The 20,210-nt window shown below is 35.8% G+C and overlaps 2 long non-coding RNA genes across 3 annotated transcripts in view; one reads left to right on the forward strand and one right to left on the reverse strand.

Annotated features, from left to right (window-relative positions):
• Positions 1–20,210, reverse strand: part of LOC116585974 — a 551,498-nt gene that overhangs the window by 107,592 nt on the left and 423,696 nt on the right. The window lies entirely within an intron of this gene.
• LOC116585975 lies at positions 1,471–17,630 on the forward strand. Its single transcript, XR_004283831.1, has 3 exons — positions 1,471–1,579; positions 3,170–3,343; positions 17,537–17,630. It is a non-coding gene; the product is annotated as an uncharacterized LOC116585975 (long non-coding RNA).

The following is a 20,210-nucleotide window of genomic DNA, read 5'->3' on the forward strand; positions in this document are numbered from 1 at the left end:
ACAAAATGCAAAACAATGACAATTAAAATGTTGCCCTTCTAAACACTTCTTTAAAATTTTAATACATGGAAAATTCTTCTGTTGGTGAAGCACATGTTTCTTTGGAAATACTTTCATATTCCTTTTGTTTTCTTTTTCTATTTTTTATTTCATTTTTTATTATGTTCAGTTAGCCAGCATATGTGCATATATATATATATATATAGATAGATAGATAGATAGATATTTTTTTTTTTCCTATCTACTAAGGAACATCTCATTGGGAGATGCCCAATTCTCACAACTGGTGGCCAGATTGTCGTGTAGACATTTTCTTTAGAGCATCTTCCCACCACTCTCCTTTAATTCCTCTTCCAAAATTCAAAAGGTCTTAGAGAAAGAAAACGTTACAAAAACACAGCTCTTAAGGCTATGTATATAAAATTGGTTGCCTTATTTAAACACAATAATTAATACATCTAAAGTCTAACAAAAATCAGAAACCAGCCTACCGTGAAAGTTCTTTGTGTGTAAAGCACTATGTCTATGGGAATAGTTTTTAGCATTACTTCATCCAGCCTCGGATGTATCCATAACCAAAATGGAATGTTAATAGAGAAGAAGAGGTTTGACAGTGATCATTGGAAAAGGTAGGAGAGAGAAAAGCTAGGATCTAGGAATCATCTCCAACAAACCTGCACTATGCTGGTGGACTCCAGTAGCACTGGGCCAGATGCTTCTACTGTATGAGGGCCATGATCACTGGGAAGTGATTGCCATTTTTTTTTTTAAAGATTTTTTATTTATTTATTTGACAAAGAACACAAGCAGGCAGAGAGGCAGGCAGAAAGAGAGAGAGAGAGAAGCAGGCTCTGCACTGAGCAGAGAGCCCGAAGCGGGGCTCGATCCCAGGACCCCAGGACCATGACCTGGGCCGAAGGCAGAGGCTTTAACCCGCTGAGCCAACCAAGCGCCCCAAGTGATTGCCATTTAATCTGAGGCCTCCCATGTTATGGGACCATGAAAGAAAAACAATAGTAAATTTTCCATTTTTGTACTTTTTGCTAAGATAAACTGTCTTGTTTTCTTGGTGTAGCCAAGTGCCCACAGTGCTAGGTGTACCTGACCCCATCTAGGTGAACTAGGGTGAAATCAATGACAAGTGATATAAAAGAATATTTAAAAGGTGAGAAAGTACTGATATATTAATCCAAGGAATAAAAATGTAGCTAGAAGGCTTGCTTGGCTGTCTCTTAACTTTTAAGAGAAGTTAAAAGTGAGGAAAAAAGATTGCTTTAGCAGTTACACTTCAAAGAAAAGATAGTTTCAGACCTTAAAGCTTTGGTGAACTTTGTTCCATTCCTTTTGTTCTCTATTTGTTACTACTAGTGAACAACATCGGAAAAAAAAAAAACACCCTCAAAATTATGTTAATTCTTAACTTCTATATGGAAGAAAACTTTCTATCATTTGATTTTAGATAGCTATGACAAAAAACAGATGGTGTTTTCTACAGCAGGAGCAATTGCTATGGTGGTCAACAAGTGAGACTAAGAAACACTCCAGGAAGCCACCCCTAAACCCATAAGGAATTCCACAGGTGAGTTTTCCAGAAGACCCCTCTTTAGTAAATCCAGACATATCTCAATACAGCTTTAAGTAGAGAGTGTAGTGAAGATCACAAGAGGACAGGTAAGGGTCAAGTCTAACATGGGGCTGGCACCTGCCCACATCCTCCTGGGAATGGTCAAGTCTTAAGGAGCTGCCCAGTCAGTGAAAACCAAACTCTATCCAAACCACATTTTCAAATTCTATTGCAAGACCTCAGCCTGAAACTAACAAACCATAACTTCTGGGGAAAAGACTCAGTAATATCTACATTTTAAAGGACCCCCAATGATCCTGGTAATCAACTAGTATTTTAAAGATAATTAACTCTTGATTACTTAGACTAGTGTGAATTTTTTGCAAGCATTGAGAAGGATTGACTAGATTCATACAATTTTATGTTTTTGAATGTTTAATAGAATTCAGTAGTGAAACCACAAAGGTCCTAGGCTTTTCTTTGATGGGAGATTTTTTGAATAGTGATTTAATCTCCATACCAGTTATGGATCCACTTAGTCATTCCCTATCTTCATGACTTTGTGTTGGTACACTGTATAATTCTAGCAATTTATCCATTTTTTTCTGGATTAGCCAAAACAGTTCCTTAGCCTATAACTTCTTATAAACCTTCTGATTTCTGCGTTATCAGTTGTAATGTTCTTTAATTTCTGATTTATTTAAGTCTTCTCTTCATGTCACCTAGTTTAGGCTATGGTTTGTCCGTCTTGTCTTTTCAAAAAAATAATTTGATTTTTTCTGTTGTTTTTCTATTTTCTATTTCATTTACTTTTGCCCTTATTTTTATTTTCTCCCTTCCACTAACTTTGGGCTTGGTTTATTAATCCTTTTCTACCTTGTTCAAGTGTAAAGTTAGGCTGTTTATTTGAGATTGGTCTTCTTTATTTTTTTTAAAGATTTTATTTATTTATTTGACACACAGAGATAGAGAGAGACAGCTAGAGAGGGAACATAAGCAGGGGGAGTGGGAGAGGGAGTAACAGGCTTCCCGCTGAGTAGGGAGCCTGACTTGGGATCCTGACTTGAGCTGAAGGCAGACGCTTAATGACTGAGCCACCCAGGCACCCCTGAGATCTTTCTTCTTTAAAGTACTCATTTGTCACTTTGAATGTCCCTCTGTATACTGATTTTGCTGCATCCAGTAAGTTGTAGTATCTTTATTCATTTTCATTTGTCTTCAGGTATTTTGCAATTTCCTTTTTAATAATTTTTTTTCCTTTGACCCAATAACTGTTCAAGAATATATTGTCTCATTTACACATTTTTGTGAATTTTCCAGATTTCCTTTTGCTCTTGATTTGTTATTTTATTCCATTGTGGTCAAAAAAGACAGATGTTATAACTTTAATCTTAAATTCATTGAGATTTGTTTTGTGAAGTAACAGGTGATCTTCCCCAGAGGAAGAATCATGTGCACTTCAGAAGAATGAATAATCTGTGGCTTTAGGTTGAAATGTTCTTTATATGTCTTTAGTCCCATTTTTGTTAGCTCACTCTACGGTGAGACATGAAGGGAAGTTATGGAATCTTCCAGCCCAACCTATTATCTGTGTTCTCCCCTAAGAGGCTACATTGTAAAGGACCCATCAAGTGCCAAGACCGGCAGAACTGACATCAGTCCTCTGCAGAGCCCCACTTGGAAAAGCTGGGGAACCAGAGATGCAAAGCAATGCTAACCCTCCTCTGGGAGAAACTAGGAGCCACAAGGTCTCCTTCTGATCCTGTGGCATTTACCTCGGTAAGTGACTGCTAAGAGTGCCTACAGCTCCTTACTAGCTTCAGTAAGTCTGAATTTGTGTATTTCCAGAGTGTAACACTCCTTCATTTGCTTTCCAGATTTCTCAAAGGGATTTTGTCTGCTTAATTAGTGTCTGTGGGTGTAAGGATGGCCTGGGGGCTAACTACTTTGTCATTCTGTTGATGTTACTGGATCTAATTAGCTGTTATGTATTTCAATGCCAACAACTTTGAATTGGGACCCATGTTTATAAACATAAACCTGAGGCCTTTTTTGTTTTGTGTTCTTTTGTTCTGTTTTGTTTTCTCATCAAGGAGGAGGAGGTAGCTTCTACATAGCAAAGGAAACAATCAGCAAAACTAAAAGACACCCTAGTGAATATAAGATATTTGCAAATAACCTAGCTGATTAAGGGTTAGTATCCAAAATATATAAAGAACTTATAAAACTCCATAAGCCATACGTGAATAATAGAGTTAAAAATGGGCAGACGACATGGATAGACATTTTTCCAAAGAAGACATACAGATGGTCAACACACACATGAAAAGATGCTTAACCTTGGGGCGCCTGGGTGGTTCAGTGGGTTAAGCCGCTGCTTTCTGCTTGGGTCGTGATCTCAGGGTCCTGGGATCGAGTCCCGCATCGGGCTCTCTGCTCAGCGGGGAGCCTGCTTCCTTCTCTCTCTCTCTCTCTCTGCCTGCCTCTCAGTGTACTTGTGATTTCTCTCTGTCGGATAAATAAATAAAATCTTTAAAAAAAAAAAAAAGATGCTTAACCTCACTTATTATCAGGGAAACACAAATCAAAACTACAATGAGATATCACCGCACAGCCATGACAATGGCTAAAATCAACAACACAAAACAACAGGTATTAGTGAGACTGCAGGGAAAGGGGAAACCTCTTACGCTATTGGTGGGAATGCAAGTTGGTTCAGCCACTCTGGAAAACTGTACAGAGGTTCAAATAAATGAATGAATAAATAAATAAATAAATTAATTAATTAAAAAAAACAGTATGGATTTTACTCATAAAGTTCAAAATAGGGTGCCTGGACGGCTCAGTTTGTTAAGCGTCTGCCCTCAGCTCAGATCACGTTCTTGGGGTCTTAGAATCCAGGCCTGCTTCGGGCTTCCTGCTCAGCGGGGAGTCTGTTTCTACCCTTCCCACTGTTCATGCTCTCACACTTTCTTTCTTTCAAATAAATACATAAAATCTTTTTGTAAAACATATTAAAAATAGGACTACCCCCCATGATCCAACAATCACCCTACTATGAATTTACCCAAAGAATACAAAAATATTAATGCAAAGGGATACATGCACCCAGTGTTTATAGCAGTATTATCTACAATAGCCAAATTATGGAAACAGCCTAAGTGTCTAACTAAAGATGAATCAGGAAGTAGTGGTTCATATATACAAACGAATATTACTCAACCATAAAAATAATGAAATCTTGCCATTTACAACAACATGGATGGAGCTAAAGAATATTATGCTAAGAGTAGTAGGTTAGTCAAAGAAAAACAAATACCATATGACTTCATTCATATGTGGAATTCAAGAAGCAAAACAAACAAACAAAGAGAAAAAAAAGAGATATAGGGAGGCAAACCTAGAAACAGACTTTTAACTATAGAAAATAAACTGATGGTCACCATGAGGAAGGTTGATGGGGAGAACAGATGAAACAGGTGATTGGGACTAAGGAGTGCACTTGTGTTGATGAGCACAGGGTGATGTATGGAAGTACTGAATCACTATATTGTATACCTAAAACTAATTACCTTATAGCTTAACAGGAATTTAAATAAAAACTTTAAAAAAAAGTGAGGTAAAAAGGAGCTAACTCAAGTTCAGGAAGAGGTGAAAATGGGGTAATACAAGGAATATTTCCTACTTTTGATACAGATTTTAATTTTGCTTTGGAAGTGGTAAAAGGAGAACTGATACTCTAAGAAATCAAATCAAGGTGTTAAGGGCAAAGGAAGATTAAAACAAGAAAGTATTAATTGAGAAGATGACAGAGTAGAGGACAGAAAATAGAGATATAATTAATAGATAACTGTAGCTCCTGGAGAAAATAACCGAGTAGACACCAATAATAAAACAAACAAAAAAATTAATAATCGCATGTAAACTATGGAACATCTTGAAATAAAAATGCCCACTAAATATCACAATTAACCGAAAGAAAGCCATATCTAGACATTTCATGATAAATATTTTTAGAAGTTTTCTTATGTATTTTGGAGAGAAGAGAGAGAGAAAGAAGGAGCACATGTGTGTGAGTATGGGGAAGGGTAGAGGAAGAGAGAGAGAATCTCAAGCAGACTCCACACTGAGTGTGGAGCTGGACACAGGGCTCAATCTCAGGACCCTGAGATCATGACCTGAGCTGAAACCAAGAGTCAGACATTCAACCAACTGAACCACCGATGTACCCCTCATGATTAATATTTTTAATAAAGGAAAAAGTTATTGCATGAATCTACATGAGGAAAATATTACCTATAAGTGTTCAATACTCTGATTATCCTTAAAAGTTTTTTTCTTTTCCATATCAGAAAATAATGGGGATATTTCATAGATGTCTGAAAGGAAAAGTGTGTGCCCCAAATGTTTTACTCTAGAATGTTTCATCTAAGACAAATGTATGATTCTAGAATGTTTCAGGAAATACTTTACCAGTATGTTTGAATATTTTAAAGTTATAATCCAGGAAGGTAACAAGTGAATAATAACAATGCTCAAAAATGGAGAATTTATGAAATAATGATTTAATCCTAAGTATTGTAAGAAGTTAAAATATTCAGCCTAAATATTTGTTGAAAGAGCATTAAAAATTGAAGGCAAACTAACAGTTCAACAGCAATATACTGGATCTAAAAATCCTAGATTATGTCAACTCTGAATGTGAGTGGATTGAAATAAAGCTTCCTGATTTAATATTTAATTAGAAGATGTCAAGAAAAGCATTTTATTAAGAAACATGTTAAGAAAAAAAGAAACATATTAAGAAAGATAGTTTAGATAAAACTGAAACACAATAAATTGCACATATTTGAAAGGATAGAAATTAGTATGTTTTGACATCTGAATATAAGTTTGAAACTATCACTACAATCAAGATAATGAGCCATCATCCCCCAAAATTTCATCTCGGACCTCTGTAAATTGAATCTCAGCCCCTCTCCCATGCCCCTGTTTACTCTAACTATAGATTAGTTTACAGTCATAGTTTTTGTATAAATAGAATCATACCATATGTATTGTTTTCATGCTATAATGTGCATTAATTGTTTTCCTTATTGTATGGCCATACCACAATTTATGTATCCATGTACCTGCTGATAAATCTTAAAAGAATGGACAGAGGGACATGAACAGACATTTCTCTAAGAATGACTAAGAGACACATGGAAAGTTACCTCACTAATCATCAGGGAAATGCAAACCAAAACCACAATGAGGTATCACATCACAAAGGTCAAAATGGCTGAAATAAAAAGCTCAAGAAGGAAGCACTGGTGAAGATGGGGAGAAAAAGGAACTCTCACACACTGTTGGTGAAAATGCAAACTGGTGCAGCCACTCTGGAATATGGCACAGAGATTCCTCAGAAAATTAAAAATAAAACTACACTGTGCTCCAGTCATCCCACCAGTGGGAATCTGTTCCAAACCCTAATTCCAAGGGTTATATGCACCCCTATTTTTTTACTGCAGCTTTATTTAAAATAGGCAAGTTATGGAAGCAGCCTAAAAGTCCATTAACAGATGAATGGATGAAGATGTGCGATATATATATATCTCATATCTTCATGTGTGTGTATACACACACACACACACACACACACACACACACACGCACAACGGAATAATATTCAGCTGGAAAAAAGAATGAAATCTTGCTATTTGCAACTATGTGGCTGGATCCAAAGAGCATAATGTTAAGTGAAATAAGTCGGTCCGAGAAACCCGAATACCATTTCATTACTAAGTGGACTTTAAGAAAGAAAACAAACAATCCAAGGGGGGAAAAAAAGAGAAAAATCAAGAAAAAGACTCTTAATTATAGAGAACAAAATGAAGGTTACCAGAGGCAAGATGGTGGGGATGGGTGAAATTGGTGAAGAGGATTAAGAGTACACATATCTTGATGAGCCCTCAGTAATAATATGCAATTTTTGAATCACTATACTGCACACCTGAAACAAATACAATACTGTATATTAACTGCACTGGAATTGAAATGTTTTTTCAAAAAGAAGGAAGAGGTAACATTTTCTTTATGTATGACTCAGTGTGTTGAAGTTTTAAAAAATTTGTGATTCAATCCTTTCCTATTTAATTTTGGTACAATGTGTCTTTTAGAATATATTCAATACATAAATAAAGTTTGATTTAGTCATTTTACCATCTAGTCATATTTATTGTTGTATAAAAGCACTATAGAATCAGTGAAAAACAACGTGGAACAAAAGAATAGCTGTGAGGGCGCCTGGGTGGCTCAGTGGGTTAAGCCGCTGCCTTCAGCTCAGGTCATGATCTCAGGGTCCTGGGATCGAGTCCCGCATCGGGCTCTCTGCTCAGCAGGGAGCCTGCTTCCCTCTCTCTCTCTCTCTCTGCCTGCCTCTCCGACTACTTGTGATTTCTCTCTGTCAAATAAATAAATAAAATATTAAAAAAAAAAAAAAAAAAAAAAAAAAAGAATAGCTGTGAATTCTGAAATTCTAATTTTATGATAGTGTTTATTTTTGGAAAACTTTCTTTCAGTTGGATTCATAGATATATATGCTTTTCTAGTGTTTTTCCACGCTGAACTAAAAAGAATTTTTCATGTAAACCCGTATCAACACCTTCAGGGAGAATAAAAATACTCCTGGAATGTACAATGATATTTAATGCTACCCTAGAACATTTCCAAATAATGGTAAGGTCATTACAAATGGACAGTCTCTATGACTCCATTTCTAAGAGATTATATAATGCCTAGACAATTAATAATCCTGATAGAGTACAACAAAATATCTCTATCTATGTGGATAATCATCCTTGCCTTAAGGAAGTACAGATGTTAAACAAATATAAACACTATAAATAAGTAATTACAAATTATTAATTGCTAGGAGGCTAACTCACAGCCAAATAAGAACACTGACGAATTTCAACTTCCACGGCTGTTGTACATTAACTGAGAATTCCATGTCAGCAAAACAAGTCCTTGTTGTGCATGGCTCTTAAAATATATACAAAGTCTATTTGATTTGATAAAATGTGTTAAACATGCCACACATGGAGAAGTCTCAGAGAAGACAGCAGAGTAGGTGGTTCTAACCTCACATCCTTCATGGACAGATCAGGGCTACAACTAGATATATACAATAATAATATTACCCCCCCACACACACACAAATACACACACACACAAATACACACAATGGAATATTACTCAGCTATTAAAAAAATGAGATCTTCCCATTTGTGACAACATGGATGGACCTAGGACATATCAGGAAATCATAAGTAAAATAAATCAGAAAAAGACAAGTGCCATATTATTTAACTTATAGGTGGAATCCAAAACAAAACACCAGGCTCATGAATTCAAGGAACTGATGTTTTCCAGAGGGGAGTTGGCTGGGGGGATGGGCAAAATAGATTGATAAGATTCAGACTTCCAGTTAGAGATGAAAAATATAGCATAGGAAATATAATCAATAATATTGTAGTAACACTGTATGGTGACAACTGATGACTACACTTATAACAGTGAGCTTTGAGTCATGCATAGAATTGTTAAATCAATATATTGTACACCTGAAACTAATATAACATTGCATATCATTATTCTTTAATAATAAATTTAAAATAAATTAATTAATGGTTTAAAATGCCACATGTGATACTTGAAAAATCAGAATGACAATAAATCTGCTAAAAATCCCTCATCACAATCGCCCACATATATTTTCAGAACAACTACTCTTCAGTTACAAAGAGCTATACAGTTTTTGTAATGGTATTACAAGGTAATGGTATTACAGTGTAATGGTATACAGGGGCACCTGGGTGGCTGGCTCAATCAGTTAAGCATCTGCCTTCAGCTCAGGTCATGATCCCAGCACTCTGGGATCAAGTCTTGTGTCAGGGTCCCTGCTTAGTGGGGAGTCTGCTTCTTCCTCTCCCTCTGCCCTTACCCCTGCTCATGCTCTCAGGCTCTCATGCTCTCTCTCTCATAAATAAATAAAATCTTTAAAAAAAAATGGGCATTCTAAAGGCATACTACTATGATAATGTATATGGATGGCTTACTTTTTGTTATCTTGTAGGGTAAAGATGATCTCAATGAGTCAATGGCATTCATTTACTCATTCATTAATTATGTATCAATATTCAATTTGTTTCAGGTGATATGTCAGACACTGAAAATACTAGAGATCAAAAGAGAGTAGTCTCTGTTTTGGCAGGCATACTGATTAGTTATAAAGAGAGCTATTAAACTAATATAGAAAATTATATTATATAGTTACAAATTATAGTAGGAAAATAACAGAGTACTGCAAGAGGAAATGATTTGGAAAGACTCATTAAACTGAGGTGCAAGTCATTTTAGTGTAGCTAATATGGAAGTCTAACCAATGCTCAACATATGAGAAATTTTACCTAGAGTTCTCTGAGGTCAAACACTTGATTAGCCATTACACTGTGATCAGAAGGATTCTGTGAGTTTCCAGTATTTCAGGTTTTCTACCAAGACCTTGGATACAGAATATCATCTATATCAGCAATTTTCAACTTGTTTTCTATCCTAGCATGATGGATGATGTTGATTACTAAAATATTTGGATTTATTTCTATCAACTTCTTGTGCTTTCTTCTTACCCTGCTTGTTCTTTGATGCTCTTCTCTAATTTCCTGCACTTTGTTCTATTGGCTGAACTTTCTTTATTATCTTTTTCCCCTCTACTGGTTTAGAAGTTCTGTATCATATCCTTTTTTGAACCTGTGTACATGACTTAACAAACCTAAAGTCAATTTCTCTCTCTTATGCTGAAGAGTATAAGAAATTTAGACTTCTTTAACTTTTATCACTACCACCAAACATTTACAGGTACATATACACATAATCACACACAGTATCTGTATTCACAGTAGGTATCTGTCTTGCATTTCACCTATACCTTCTCTGTCATTCAAGACTGTTGTTAAATGAAATGAAGAATAAAGGTTATCAGAGTACCCTACATTCTACTCTAATTTGTAAAACAAACAAGCAAATAGAGTAAACCATTCAAAACATGTTTTCCTTAACTTTATAACTGGTGATATCTCAAACAATCACAGCTCACTGCAGGTGTTATTTTCTACAGGGTTAGGTTAATATTATTATAAACACTAACCACCTCAATAATATAGATTGCATGAGTTCAAATTCTCTTCTCATTTTGTGACCAAAGGACTTCTTTTATTACTAGTCTCAGACCAGAAATACCCTGCTATACAACAACCACATCATACAGTCAATGCCAAAATGTGGCTTGCTCTGCTAGCATTGTATTATGTTCAGTCCCTATCATTGTAGAGGGTGTTTCAGAGAAACTGCTCAAAGTTAACATATGTAACTCCCACTGCATTCATGGCATCTGTGCTTTTATTAGGTATATTAGAAAATGCAAAAATAAAACTGGGTTAAATACAGTACATGTGGAAATGTCTTCTGGCTTTACATAATTTTAACCAAATTTCTTAGAGGGTGATTTAGTAATATTCATGTCCTAATGAAACAATTCAGGGAGTCTAGGAAGATACCAACAGTTTATTTATATATTGTATTAGGCATAAGAAAACATTCAGACGTGTATGTTCCAGTGTTGGTTCTAGTGCTTATGACCTGTGTGGCCTTCAAGTAATGATTTCACCTTCTGAGTTTCAGTTTCTGTATCTATAATCACATCTATGTTCCCAGTAGTTATGAAAGATAAAGTAGGTCAAAGTGATGTGAAGTGTGTAGGTACAAAAAGCTGGCACAATATCTACACAAGTCCAATGAGCAGTGAATGAAATATAATTCATTCTTTTTGCATGAAAAACATTACATAGGATCATAGTCTAACCTGACTGAGCTGTAAGAGTATATTATTTAAACACTGTCACTAAGAAATATTCTTGGAGCAGTTAAAATAACGGCACAGTTCAGAATAATTTTCATATGGACACTAACCAAACAAATCTTTCAATTACATTGAAAGACATTGAAAAAACTGGATTACTTAGACAATGGCTAAAGCACAGTATCTGGGGAAAAAATGCCATAAAATCCACCACTTGCTGTTTCCAAGAATACTACCTTTACAGCATTATATTTGCTATATGAAACTTTCATGGCTCCATGCATTCTCACATATGCTTAGATGTTGCCCATAAAATAAACACTGACTTGGCTCATCTCAGTCCTAACAGAGGCATGGTGGAGCTCTAACTAACTAAAGAGTAAACCATGTAGATAAAAGACACAGATCCTATATGGTCATTTTGTTTCAAATTACTTAAGAGAGAAGTTTCAAACAGAATAAACATGTCAAACATAAAATATAGGTTTATGTTATTATATAAGAAAGCATAACATATCTGGAAACTAGATAATGGATGAGATATAGGAAGTAAAAATGGATTTTCTTATTGAACTGAAGATGAAAATGATAGAGGAATACATTAATTAATCGATAAGGCTATAAGGGTGAAATGTCTATGAAATACACTTTGCCCACGTAACATAGCATATTTAAGAACCACTGAAGAAAACATCATCTTCTGAATGATCCTCTACTCTTTTTTCCTGAGAATGATTATGGAAACTAAGGGTCTTTACCAGACTCATTTTAGGGAAATATTTTTATATCAACTACCTACAGAAAGAGTTAAGAAGAGGCAGAAGCCTACAAGATGAACTTTTTACTTTTACTTAAGTAGTATATACATTTCCCCTAAATGGGAATACCCACAGGGTTTAGTGGGACATGGTTCTGGGTATTGCTTTAAAATTTGTCATCATCATGGGGCACCTGGGTCACTCAGTGGATTGGGCATGTGCCTTCAGCTCAGGTCATGATCCCAGGGTCCTGGGATCACTGATCCATGATCATCAAAATAAAATTTTTCATCATCCTAACAGAAGGAAGGAAGCTCTTGAGAGAAGCTTTCTCAAACAGAGCTTCTATTTTCTCCTTAAAACCGAGGAAGACAATGAAAAAGATAAAAATTTAACAGGAGGCTGACCAACTTAACCATGTAACTGAGAATAAAGAAAACCCATCAGCTTACAGGAGATAGAATGTTCATTTGCCTTTCCACAGTATTTACATGCAGAACTGCAAAGCATCTACCAAGAAGCTCAGTAATGCATGGGTGTCCCTCCAGTTCTTTCAAATCACTGGAGGCAACTTCCTCAAATCAGCTGGTTCCCACGTAAAAATGAGGAGTCAAGCTATCAACACTAGAACCTGTTTTTTCCTCACCAACGTGTTTATATTTCCTTCTCTACATTCCTGGAAAGTAATTTCATACCATAAAATTTAATCATAAATTCAATGACAATAAAGTAAAACAAAAACAGAGTCTAATTTATTTTAATGTATATGTTAAATTTTATTAAAACCCAATAGGTTTTTATTTTGTGTGTGTGTGTGTAGTATCATGAAACAGAGTAAACTATTTCAAAGGAAAATTAACAGGGATTATGTCATCTCATGTAATAAAATCCTTTTTTATTTTTATTTTTTAGGGTTTTTAAAAAATTTTTTATTAACATAAAATGATAAAATCCTTTTTTAAACTGAACTAAGGAAAACAATAACAGTACAATATGATTTAGAAGCAAGTATCATGTGACAAAACAATTAAATAAAATAGTATTTGAGAAAGATTTCTGTATGTGTACACATAAATGCATATCTAGGTACATGTACTCAGAATACTTCACAGATATATTGAAAATAGGTGGAAAACCTACTGATTATGGAAGGAAAATGAAGGGAGATTCTCACTTCATGTAACACAGTGTTTACAAATCCACAGGAGTTATAAATTAACAAAAGAAGCAAATAAATACACAAAAACATAAAACACAGGGATAATATATAAATCAGTAACCCCACACACTTAACCTTTCCATTAACAGTATAATGACTGAACTTACAAGATAAAATTTATTGACAAACCTGAAAAATAATTTGCCACACATTTGCCACACATTTGTCTACCTGGCTAATGTTTTCAATATGTAAAGTGATTATAAAATGTACTAAGACAAGAATTATTAGGCAACATCAGAAATCATCCCAGCGCTGTATTCCTTCATTTGTAAAATGGGGGATTACAGGAGTATCACATCACTTAGAGAGGTGTTATGAGGATCAAGCAAATCAATAAATTTGAAACACTCTGAATGGTGCCTGGTGCTCAATAAATGTTAGGGGGAAAAAATCTTGTCAATAGATTCACACAGGGGCACCTGGGTGGCTCAGTGGGTTAAAGCCTCTGCCTTCGGCTCAGGTCATGATCTCAGGGTCCTGGGATCGAGTCCCGCATCGGGCTCTCTGCTCAGCAGGGAGCCTGCTTCCTCCTCTCTCTCTCTGCCTGCCTCTCTGCCTACTTGTGATCTGTCTCTGTCAAATAAATAAATAAAATATTAAAAAAAAAATAGATTCACACAGAAAACCCATGAAAGTTGAAGTGCTGCTAAAATGAAAACTGCTAAGCCATACTACTCCAAAGAAAGAAAAAAAAAATTAAATCCAAGTAATACAAAATTATTTTCCCACAGAACTCACATTTTGAAATAATAGGTGGCTCAGTCAGTTAAGTGTCTGCCTTTGGCTCAGGTCATGATCCCAGGGTCCTAGAACTGAACCCCACATCAGGTTCCCTGCTAAGCAGGGAGCCTGCTTCTCTCTCTGCCTCTGCTGCTCCTCCTGCTTGTGCAGTCTCTCAAATGAATAAATAAAATCTTAAAAAGAAAAACAGGGCTTAGTATAATAAGGTACTGTGCAACAGATATTCTCAGCCAGTTTTACTAGAAGTATGCATTAAACACAATCTTTCTGAAAAGCACTTTGACCATATTTATCAAAAATTTTAAAGAAATATGTATTTGTCTAAATATGAAATATTTAGAAATATGTATTTGCTTATGAGCAAATGCAGCCAAAATACAAACCCAAAGTATAATGTATCTGCATTTATTTACATCAAGGAATTATGTGGATGCCTAATAATAGGGAAATTATTATATCCAAAGAAATGATCATTTACATAACAGACAGTATGCTTTAGTTAATATATTATGGGGCTACTTTAAGACATGAGGAAGTATAATTATTCTTATTTACATACATTTCTCCATTCATTCAACAGCTATTTATTAGGCAGAGAAAACTATAACTAAAGGAAGCCCTGCAGAAAGTTAACAGACCTTATTCTGAATATATAAGGAATATGTAAACTTTTAATTTTCTCATTTTTGTATTTTCTAGTTCCAATAGTTCTAAAACACTTTCTTTTTAGCTTTTCAAATTAGCAAAGTATTACTATATGTAGCTATGAAAAGCAAAAGTTAAAGCTTAAAGATATCTGAGTCAGACTATAGCTCTATGCATTGTTTATAAGATCAGCTACTCAATTTGTAAATCAATAAGTGTATGCTGAGTTGTTTTGAGATTTTCCTTGGGGTTTGCTATTGCACTGGAGTGTAACTAGAATTGTTTAAAAACATTGATTTAAGACCCTGAGTTTCAAGTGTAAACAAAAAGTCGGTCTTAAGGATATATTTTAGCTTGCCACCTCACATTCTGAACTGGAGCCATACCAATCTGAGAAAAAATAAACATACAATTTGTCTTTTAAAGATCGGATGACACTCCAAAAATAGTTACCATTTGGAGTTTCTCATTCTAAATAAGAATCCCAACATTCCTACCTAATGTTAATGAATACAAAAGGGAATGGATTCAGATCATCACAGGGTCCCCGTATGTCTTCATATGTCCATAGACAGGTAAACTCCAAGAACAGATTGGGTTTAGTTTGGAAAGAGCACCAAGGCAGAGAAAAATTTAATGTGACACATGCCGCTATCATTCACCAAAAAATAGTCAGGAGCTGTCTCATAGAAATAACAGAAGGTTGTAGGTTCAAAAGGGGTATTTAATCAAAATAAATGGCACTGTAAAGTTAGCAAGCAGGACTCTTAAGAGATGTTTTGTCAAAGTTCAAATGATCTTGAGCTCATTTTAAATGTGGTGCAGCTTGAGGTTGGCCCAGTATGTCACAGAAAAGAAGTCCATGAAGAAAGGTGACCGAGCCCTTTGCCATTTATCACAACCTTAACTGAAAGTGGGTGTTTTCGCATCATGGTTTAGAAAAGGAATATGAATGCCACCTATGTGATGTATAGCCACTAAAAGGTGGGCAGGGGAAGAAGAGCTCTAAAAAGCAGAAAACACAAATGAAAAACCCTACATCCAAAAAGAGCAAGGTGTCATTGAAGATAGTTTGCAAAGGGGAATTTCATGTTCAGATTTGTATTTTAGGAAGATTATTCCCACTGGTATACAGAAAATGGGTTGGTCAATACAGAAGGCAGAGTTAAAGAGGAGGAGTCATCAGGTGATGGCTGCCTATGCTAGGGTTGGAGGAGAACAACTAGAAAGAAATGGACAGACAGGAGTGAGTTTCATGAACTCACAAAAGTAACCTTTGGTGGTTGATTAAACTTGGAAGATGTGACAAAGAGAAAATCAAACTGGGATACTGGTTTTTCTTAGAGACTTGAGGGTATGCTCACTCACTGACATTGAAAATAGACAAGGGGAAGATGGCAGTTCCAACACAGGAAAGGTAGAGATAGCCAATAGGTCATTGGATATAAGGATTTCGAAGCCCAAAGAGCAAATTCTACCATAAATATGAAGGGGATCATCTAAAAAGAAAAAAGGACCTGATGTGAAGAAGGAAGGGCTTAAGAAGGAACAATCATAGAAATGGGAGAAAGACTAGAAAATGGCCAGGTCAGAGAAGTTATAGAAATATTTAAGTATCCATTATCGATGAAAAAATTATCAAAGATTTAAGACCACCTTTAATTCACCACTATATATATATGGTCAAAGTTAACACACGTAACTCCCACTGCAATATACCGTTTCATATGTATGTGTGTGTGTGTGTGTGCGTGTGTGTGTGTATATGTAACTCCCACTGCAATATACCGTTTCATATGTGTGTGTGTATATATATGAAATGGTATATTGCAGTGGGAGTTACGTATGTTAACTTTGACCTTATATATATAGTGGTGAATTAAAGATGGTCTTAAATCTTTGATAATTGTGTGTGTGTATACATATAAATACACACACACACACACACACACACACATTTTTCCCCCCTCTAACAATGAGAGAGGGAGGTTTCCGTTACTTGGCATCACTATCTTTTACAAAGCTTTCCTTTTGTCTGAGCAATTCATTTAGGGGCAATGTATTAATCTGAGACAATCCTACATATGTTTGCTTTTCAAATGGGTGGAGGTAGAGGGGGAGACTATTTTAAAACACATCTAGCAAAGAATCTTTTAGGAGGCAATTTCTGAAGAACTCTACCAGATGCACAGTCTAATGAATATTTCCCCCAGGAAACCCTGATGGGTCTACAGCCCCTCTGTGTGTACATCTGGCTTCATGTGCAGCCTCCTGGTCCCAACTCCAGCACGACTGTTAACTTTAGCTATGCTGCCCATAGAACTGATGTGTATTGAAGCCAGCCAATTACATTACTTTGCTAATTGTATTAGAATATTTAACCAAGCAGAGCCTATTTATAGATTGTACTCCGTAAATAAAAGTGTCTATTCAAAGTGGCAAATCTGTTTCCAGATAATCCTTAGAGATGGCAGTTAGCATACGACCCTCTGCTATTATTTTTTAGGATTCACATCCTGCATTTTCTAAATCCTTTCGAAGTCTTGAAGCAGGAAACAATAAATTCCTTGCCAAGTATTTCTTTAGCAGAATCAGCAAATCCACCTCCTCCAAATGGCAGGAGGATGCAGATCCTGGTCATGTTTTTATTATCCTGCTCTAATGAACCGAGTCCAAATTTCTAAAATGTGTGTTCTCCTTTTTAGGCTGGAGTCCCTGAGATTTGTAATCCTCAACTAGCGCCAGAGACTGTTTTCCTATCAGCAAAACAGAGGAAACCATATTTGCAAATTCTTCAAGATCTCCCAAACCAATCTGTTATAAAAATGAAAACTATTATTATGACAAGACTTAGCCCATAATTTATTTGTTGTGCCACAGTAATCTCCTTATTTATTCTGATTGAAGGCAATCACAAGTCTGTTCAACACTCAGAGTAAGTGGAAATAAGCCAAATCTAGTCTAAACACTGAGAACAGAAAACATGGGCACCAGGATGTTTTCAGGGCAAATGGCTGCATTTGCAAGGTGACCCAGAATGCTGACCTTGAGTGTGCAAACAAATTTGATTCTTATCTTAGAATCCAGAACTTGCGACTTCATCCTACCCCAAAGGAAAGAGTTTAGCTTCATCTACTATAATGAGCAAAATTCAGTTAACATTGTCAAATAGCCTGGGTTATTAAAAAAAATAAAAAAGCCCCCAAAACAGGAAAATTTTTCCTACCTCTCTCCCATCCACTCCCACCCCACCCCCCAAACAAGAGACCCCCCACTCAGCTATGGATGAAGCTTTTAAATGGCTATAAATCTCACACACCAACACTCTTTTTTATTTTTTCCAATGGTAGGCTACCTAATTCAGTCCAAAATTCATAATCATATATTTGCTTTGACTTTTTCTTTGTTTAATCCTAAGTGTATCAAATTCAACTGTTCAAACTTTGTGATCTCTTTCATGTTATTTTAGGATAACCTCCTTTGGACATTCAGAGACCAAAATAACTTTAATGGAAAGAGGCTATTGAAAAACTGACCTGTTAAAATATTTCAGCTAATTCTGTCTTGGCACGAATCAACTGTTCTTATTAGTTGAGTTTAGGCTACAAAGGAACAAACATACCCCTTTCTATGCACATCTTCACAAAGGGTAACCTCTCTTTTTATAATTTCTACAGATATTCAATATTTTTCTTTTTTTTCTTTATTATGTTATGTTAGTCACCATACTAACTATATGCTAGTCATCATTAGTTTTTGATGCAGTGTTCCATGATTCATTGTTTGTGTATAACACCCAGTGCTCCATGTAATCCCTGCCCTCCTTAATACCCTTCATTGGCATAACCCATCCCCCCACATCTCTTCTTTCTACAACCCTCAGTTTGTTTCCCATACCCATAGTCTCTCATGGTTCATCTTCCCTTCTGATTTCCCCCTCTTCAGTTTTCCCTTCCTTCTAATGTCCTCCATGCTATTCCTTATGTTCCACAAATAAGTGAAACCATATGATAATTGACTTTCTCTGCTTGACTTATTTCACTTAGCATAGTCTCCTCCAGTTCCATCCATGTGGATGCAAATGGTGGGTATTCATTCTTTCTGATGGGTGAGTAATATTCTGTTGTATATATGGACCACATCTTCTTTATCCATTCGTCTGTTGAAGGGCATCTCGGCTCTTTCCACAGTTGGGCTATTGTGGACACTGCTGCTATGAACATTGGGGTGCATGCAGCCCTTCTTTTTATTGCATCTGTCTCTTTCATACAGCAACTACACTACTGGATATTCAATATTTAAAACTCTTGGTCTGCAATAGGAAAAGTTCTACCTCTGCAAGAAAGACAGCTCTCAGAAATTAATCCATTGTTACTGTATTTACTCAGGAAAGTAGTGAAGAGACAGCAAGCGAACATTCCTTGACTGTGTTGCTTGTCAGGTGCTAGAGCCATCTTGATCAAGAAAACACTTTGAAGGTTATCTTTCTATTACTTTATCTTTTTATGAGCCAATCTGTCTGGGAGTCACCTGTGGTCCTCTCTATAAATGCTAAAAAGGCATCTGATAGTATAAAATGTCAATTGATTCTACATTTCACATTGCCAATAAAAATGTAATACATACAAATTTCATTCTTTTCTCCCTCCCTCCATTTATTGAAAATGTATTTTTAAATTATCAACTCCCATAATTAAAATTACCAAAATTTAGGATACTAGCTGTCAATAACTGTTCTTTCTCATTATTCTTGCTATTTTTGCAGAGCAATTACAGGGTTGAGTTACAAATCCTTACCCAATGCAGTGAATGTTGGGAAATGCAGTTGAGTTGTGTGCCCAAGAGAAAACAGCAATGAATTTAAACAACGAGGAAGTCTCCCCCACAAAGCCTATAGAATAAACACTAATATAGTATGATGTGAATGGATGTATCTTGAGAAGATCACAGTTCTTCTCTGAAACCTAAACTTCCTTTCAGACTAAAAGTTTTCATAAAAATAGCTTTGTACAGAATGACTTGACTTACTCTATCAGATCCCAACTTCAATATACTGTTTCTAATTAAAATCACTCTTATTGGGGCACCTGGGTGGCTCAGTTGGTTAAGCAACTGCCTTCGGCTCAGGTCATGATCCTGGAGTCCCAGGATCAAGTCCCACATTAGGCCCTCTGCTCATCAGGGAGCCGGCTTCTCCCTCTGCCCCTCACCCCTTTCATGCTCTCTCTCAAATAAATAAAATCTTAAAAAAAAAAAAATCACTCTTATCTACCAACCAGTTGTACTACTTTAGTGACTATACCATTTAGCCTAAGACCATCATTTTGCCTAGTGCCAGTGCTTAGGAGAACCTTGTGACATCTCTGCATTTCAGATCAA

This window comes from Mustela erminea, chromosome 3 (assembly GCF_009829155.1).
Source record: "Mustela erminea isolate mMusErm1 chromosome 3, mMusErm1.Pri, whole genome shotgun sequence".
Taxonomy (NCBI): domain Eukaryota; kingdom Metazoa; phylum Chordata; class Mammalia; order Carnivora; family Mustelidae; genus Mustela; species Mustela erminea.